Below are 7,074 nucleotides of genomic sequence, written 5' to 3'. Positions count from 1 at the left end.
ATACTGTATTATTTTAAGCATTTCTCTGTGGTCTCTGAACTCTTGACTAGCACTGTGTAGTAAGAAGTGTCTTATGTATTTATTAATTATTATTAAATATTTTTTAAACCTTTCAACTGTGGCTGTTTTGTGAAGAGATAATTTAAGCTCTAGAGTACATTGCATGTATAGAGTGATACTGTCCAAGCCACCCCAAATAAGCCTTCCTGTTCAGTCAAACTTACCATTTGGATAATAATCTTGCACAGTAATAATTGGACATCCTTTGTTAAGGGCCTTTAAAGAGTGTATGTGTGTTTGTATATAACTCATATCTCAAAGTGTGTTTGTGTGTGTTAGCTACTTGGGCAGGGACATGAAGCAATGATTGGACAGAGAGGATGCTGGAGGTTTTATCTTGCCCACTAGGCTGAGATCTGGACCCTATAGCTGTGCCAGTGGGGAATCTTATTGGGGATCCGGAGAGAAAGGGAGAAACCAGCCCCAGACTGACTGTGCTCTCTATGTGCTCTTAAGGGAAATTATACTTTACTTGTGTGTATTTTTTTTCCTCCCCTAGATGGATGCCCCTCACTGGTGTTAGTGGTGAGGATTGAGGCTCCTTGATTGCTGGGCCAGTGCACGGGCGTCACAGAAGGATAGGTATTTGTCTCTGAAATTACCTCTTCTCTGAAACAGGCTTCCCATCCATGAGAAGCAGAGTTCTTCCCAGCACTTATTTAAATAGAACTAGGATAAGTGGATAGGGAATTGGAAATTAACCCCTGCTCTGTATCTCTATTAGAAAGCAAAAACTTGTAAATGCCAGACCACTCATGCCCAAGTTATAAATATCCCCTATAAAAACGTATAGTATCAAACCCTATCCAATACAATTGCCAAGCACAGCTAGGCTTAAAAAGACCTTTTAGGGTTGTTAGCCTAGTGATCATCTACAGGTCTATGACCCTATGAACCAGGGACAATTTTTGCATAATATTTACTTGAATAACATCTATTTTTCAACCAGGTAAACCCAGTAGATAAATTGTCCCTTTTCAGGGGCACTGCAAAAACGCTATGTGGTTACATGACTTGTTCAAAGTCACACAAGAGGCAAATGGAGGCGGAGGGAATCAAACCATGTATGTTTGACTACAGGGAAAAGTGCATTAAGAGCTGAGAGCATTAATTTTCAGCACCAAGTACCAAACTATTTTAAGTTTTCTCTGATAAAAATGAGATGTCCTTACGGCACTGGAGGACAGGACACTAGAAAGATATTGCATTTCCAGGAGTGTTGACTTTATGTCCTGACATTACATGGTATCATGTATTGAGAAAAGAATGTATGATTGTTGAACAGATATTACATGGTAAAAGTCTCCTCAAGTATCCAGCTTAGTGTTCATAGTAATGAGTTAAAACCAGGTATACATACAAATTTGATTCCCCCAAAATATTCTTATCAATTTTCCAAATAAACAACATTTCTGGGGCTTTTACTTGTATATTGCATTAATCTGAGTAGGTTACTTAATTGCACATGCACTCTCAAGATATATCCCCAAACAGGAATGAGTACAAATGAGAACCCTAAGAAACACACCTAATGTAAAAATGATACCTGGAGACAATTGTAGGGGAGTTAAGATCCAAAATGCCTGTTCACCTTCCAGTGGATCCCTAAAGGCTTTTGAAGCAATTTTGTTGTAAGATATGCAACTTCAATTTATCTCTAACTTCAGAGACCAAATATTAAACTTTTATCTTGCTGTAGTATTGCATTCTTCATATAAGTGCTAAACTATTCCCATAAGTGAATATTAACATGCATCCATCAAGAAATAAGAACAAATTCCCTACCAAAAAATGTAATAAACTTGAATCCCAAACTTAAACAGAGCAACCTTAGTTTCATTATATTTCTGGTACTTTATATATATGCTGCATTTTATTTACGAAGATTTGTTTTAGTCAAGTTGCTAAAATGGTTAGATATTTTATTATGTGAGTTACTAAGCTTTATTTGAAGGCACTACATTTAATGCTGTGTTTGTTTAATAACTTTTTCTGTCTTTTCTTACCTGCACATATTCCAACTATAAATCGTGCGACAATGATCACTTCAAAGGTCTTGGCTATTTTGCTTGTTCCCATCAATATTGCCGGGATAATTGAAAAGATATTGTTGAAAAGCAAAGTACCCTTTCTGAAAAGAAATCCCATAAGTACACATTTATAAACATTTCAAAGATAATATGTTTTTGCAAATAGTAATCAGTGAAATGACAGCACTGCAAATGTGTACAACACATTTAGTCTGATACAGTTAATTAACTATATAGTCTTTTGACAGCTATATGAAGTGACTAGGATACTCTATTAAACAACATGCCCCACATAATATTGTGAAGCACGGGTCTATATTAAAAGCCCAAAAGTCCGTAACATCGAAGCTATGTACATCGACACATAAAGGTCGATGTACATAAACATCGAAAGACGTAAATGGCGAAAATCACAACGCTGAACATGTTACGTCAACAAAGAACGCCTCACAGGTACGTTAACACCAACATTAAAAACAGAATGTAACCCACTTTTGCAGGGGGTAAGCCCCCCGCACCCCCCCATGTGGGGGGCTGTGCCCCCCCCACACCCCTACTTAAATATACCAACTCTGAGACCGCACTACAGTGGGGAAAAAGATATATTTCCTTATCCCCACGATCATGCTGCTGGCTTAACAAACGCGTTCAGCATTGTGATTTTCGCCGTTTATGTGTTTTGATGTTTATGTACATGTGTCGATGTACATAGTTTCGATTTTATGGACTTTCGGGCTTTTAATATAGACCCGTGAAGCACAGTATTTACACCTGTATCATTTTTCTGTATTGTCTTCCTAGTTCATGGTGAGATATATAAAAGGCAGTATGTCAAGGAGCCCAAAACAAAAATCACCTCTGTCTGCTCTGATTTCCAATGAATGCAAATTGTAGTGAGTGCTGAACTGTTTCAGTATGCTACTACCAGTGACATTACACGGAGAATAGAGGCTTCAGTCTATGGATTAAATCAATTAGTTATGTACTCACCATAACGTCAGATGTATGTGGTCCATCTCGCCTACATTCTTAACTGACGGGTGGCTCCGACTCGGCCGCTATTTACTAGCTCAAAGTCTCTGATTGGCTGGGCTAGCCCTAGTATCCCAAGATGCATCATGCCCAAACTCCCAGATCTTGTTTGCCAACAATATAACAGAGTGACATACACAACCTCCTAGAAATAACATAAGGAGGAAGAGAGAAAAAATAACATCCTCAGAAGGACCTAAGAACATAATCTCCTCCAAGTCCAACAGGTCAGGGGACGGTGGGCAGGTACGTAAGAATGTAGGCGAGATGGACTACATACATCTGACGTTATGGTGAGTACATAACTAATTGATGTAATGTGGTCCTATCTCGCCACATTCTTAACTGATGGGACAGCGTGCCTAGCACCTACATTCTGGGAGGCTCACTGACAATACTCCTGAGCACCGTGGAACCAAAGGAAGCCCAGTCTCTAGACACCAAATCAAGCTTGTAATGAGAAACAAAGGTGTGCGGAGAGGAAAGGGTGGCTGCAGCACAGATGTCATCCAAGAAGAGCCTAGCATGATAAGCTACTGATGCAGCCATGGCCCTGGTAGAATGAGCCTTAACTGGGAAAGGTAAATCTCTGTCTGCTGATGTGTAAATAAAGGAGATACAGTCCTTAATCCATTTAGCAATAGTACCTTTAGTCACAGGGCTACCATTCTTGTTCTCTGAGAAGGACACAAACAATTGATCCGATTTCCTGTGGGGTTGTGTCCTGTGCAAATAAAACCTTAGTTGTCTATGAACATCCAACTGGTGGAATTTGAATTCCGCTTCATTTGAAAAGTTTGGAAAGAAAACTGGTAACTCAATGGATTGGTGAAGACAAAAGGTAGAAGATACCTTAGGAAGGAAGGAGGGGTTGAGTCTCAAGGAAACCCTATCCTTATGGAAGACCAAATACGGGGGCTTTATGGAAAGGGCCTGAAGCTCCGATTCCCTCTTGGCTGAAGTAATGGCTACCAAAAAGGCTGTCTTCCAAGACAAATATTTTAATCCACAAGTGTCAGCTGGTTCAAAGGGGGTAGAAGTTAAGGTTTGAAGCACCAAGCTTAAATCCCATGGTGAAACTGGTTGTGACAATGGCGGACGGAGTAACCAGGCTCCTTTCAGGAAGGCTTTACAAAGTTTATGGCCCATAAGGGAAGGCTCATGTGAGACGTGAAAGTTAGAAATGGCCGCCAGCTGTACCTTAATAGTGGAGGTAGCGGAACCCTGTTTGAAGAGTATAGCCAAAAAATCTAATACCGCCAACAAGGGGACTGTGAAGGGATCTAGATTGTGTGATTCAGCCCAGATAACAAATCTTTTCCATTTGCTAGAGTATAGTTTTCTGGTAGATGACTTGTGGGAGGATGACAGAATATGCAACACCTCAGGTGAAAAGGAATGTAGTCTAACTATAGATGGAAGTGGAGCAGCCACGCTGTCAACCTGAGAGTTCATAGGGATGGATGGAACTGACCCGACTGATGAGTCAATAGGTCTGGTACTGGTTCCAGAGTCCAAGGGCCATCCACTGTATACTTCTGAAGAAAGGGGAACCAAACTTGATGAGGCCAGTATGGTGCAATAAGAATCATCTTTCTTCCCAAGGAAGGTGCCTTCTGAATCACTCTTGACAATAGAGGGAATGGAGGGAAGGCATAGAGAAGACCTTGACTCCCCCGGGGGGGGGGGGATCAGAGTGAAGTACCTGCTGCACTTGGCATTGAGGGGGCTGGCAAACAGATCGCAGCAAGGTTAACCCCACCTGGAGAAGATCTGAGTTGCAACTCAGTTGTTCAAGGACCACTTGTGAGGCATCAGAATAGCTCTGCTTAGCCTGTCTGCTATCACATTGGACTTCCCCGGAATGTGCATTGCCACTAGAAAGCGTTGGGAAGACACCACCCAGTTCCACACTCTCATGGCCTTTCTGCAAAGGGGATAGGACCTGGTTCCACCCTGCTTGTTTAGATACCAGATGACTGACATGCTGTCGTAAAGAATAGCAATCGTCCCCTTGGGAAGAGAGCTCTGAAGTGCTTGCAATGCTAGAAGCACTGCTCTCATTTCCAGGACATTGATGTGCAAGTGTATCTCGTGATCTTGCCATGTGCCTTGGACCATTCTGCCCAGATAATGGCCAACCCAACCTATCTGGGAAGCGTCTGTGGTCACCGTGGCGGTAGGAGACAGGGGGGTCAGTGGTCTCCCTATGTCTAGATTGGATGACTAAAGCCACCAACGTAGGTCTTGTCGGCATTGTTCCGTGATGAGAATGGGATAAGACAGAGGAAACTCCTGAAAGGACCACTGGACGAGACCAGCCACTGGAGGATCCGCATATGTAGCCTGGCTAGCAGTACTAGCATGATGGTAGCCGCCATGGACCCTAGTAGTTGAAGAGCAAGTCTGACTTGGACTTTCTTGAGGGGTAGTAAGGCTAACACCTGAGCCTGTAGCACTTTGATTCTTTCTGTTGGAAGAAAGGCTCTCATTTGGATGGAGTCTAGCTCTGCGCCGATAAATGCAACATGCTGTGATGGCTGCAACACAGATTTTTCCCAGTTGAAGGTAATCCCTAGGTATTGACCCAATGTGATGGTAGCCTTCATGGCTCGAACAAGTAGATGCCTTTAGGGGGCGGTGAGAAGCCAGTCGTCCAGATAAGGAAAAACCTGAAATCCTTGATGTCTCAGGTGGGCTGTCATCACTGCTAAGCATTTAGTAAACACCCTGGGGGCTGTGGTGAGACCAAAAGGCAGAGCAAAAAACTGGTAGTGACTGGCTCCCAGCCAGAAGCATAGGTGACTCCTGGATGCCTTGTTTATCTTGATGTGGTAATAAGCATCCTTGAGATCTATGGAGCACATCCATACTCCTTTTTCCAATAAAGGGAAAATGGACTGAAGAGTGACCATTCGGAACTTGGACTTCAGTACAAATTGGTTTAAACGGCTGAGGTCCAGAATGGGCCTCAGGTCCCCTGTCCTTTTTGTCACCAAAAATAATCTTGAGTAAGTTCCTGATCCGATCTGGTCTGAGGGGTCTGGTTGGATGACTCCTTTTTCCAGCAGCTTTGAAACCTCTAGCGCTGCTTGATCTCTTTGACTGGGTGGAACATCTGGGATTTTTCTGGATAGGGGAGGGGGTGTAAGAAAGGGACTGGTGTAACCTCTGGTAATTATTCGGAGCACCCATTGATCCTGAGTGATACTTTCCCAGGCTAGAGGATGCTTCGAAAAACGGCCCCCGACAGGCTTCGGAGTAGCACAATCGGGCAGTCCCTCAGGGACGTTGGTAGGAGGATCCACAAAATGATTCACGGTCTCCTGAGTTGCAGGGGCCTCCTCCGCCTCTAGGGTGGTGCCTTCCAGAGTAATTCCCCCCTCCTCTGCCCCTGGAGGGGGGTCACCATGCTTGACGGGGAAAGACTTCTGAGACTTCCTGAACCACATCTTGCCTCCCCTCCGTGCCTTGGGATAAAGCCTAGAGGGAGGCAAGAAATGGGCCCCTACGGCAGACAGAGTCTTACCCTCCTGCTCACATCTGGTGAGAGTGTCTTTCACTTCGGGTCCAAAGAGGGAGGACCCATCGAAGGGTGTGTCAGTGAAGGAAGACTTGAAGGCTTCCGCAAAGTGACAGAGGCGCATCCAGGCTTGCCTCTTGAGGGCTACGCCTGAGCTAGCTGCCCTACCCACTCCTTTGGCTGCATAGGATATGAGCATCATGGACGAATTGACAATAGAGGAAAGGGTAGACAACTGGGTGTTGACAGTCTGATTCACTGCCTCAGGCAAGTTACCTGACAGGGTATCTCCCAATTCCATAAGGAGATCTCTTTGAAGCCTAGTAAAGTGGCAAAGATAGTTCAACAACCGCAAAGTAAAGGTTGCTGAAGACAGGGTATGCTTCCCATACTGATCCATACTCCTAGACTTCTTGTTAGGAGGATGAA

Source organism: Protopterus annectens, chromosome 2.part1, assembly GCF_019279795.1.
Source record: "Protopterus annectens isolate FY-2018-M chromosome 2.part1, PAN1.0, whole genome shotgun sequence".
NCBI classification, from domain to species: Eukaryota; Metazoa; Chordata; order Ceratodontiformes; family Protopteridae; genus Protopterus; species Protopterus annectens.
This window is presented reverse-complemented; position numbering follows the sequence as displayed.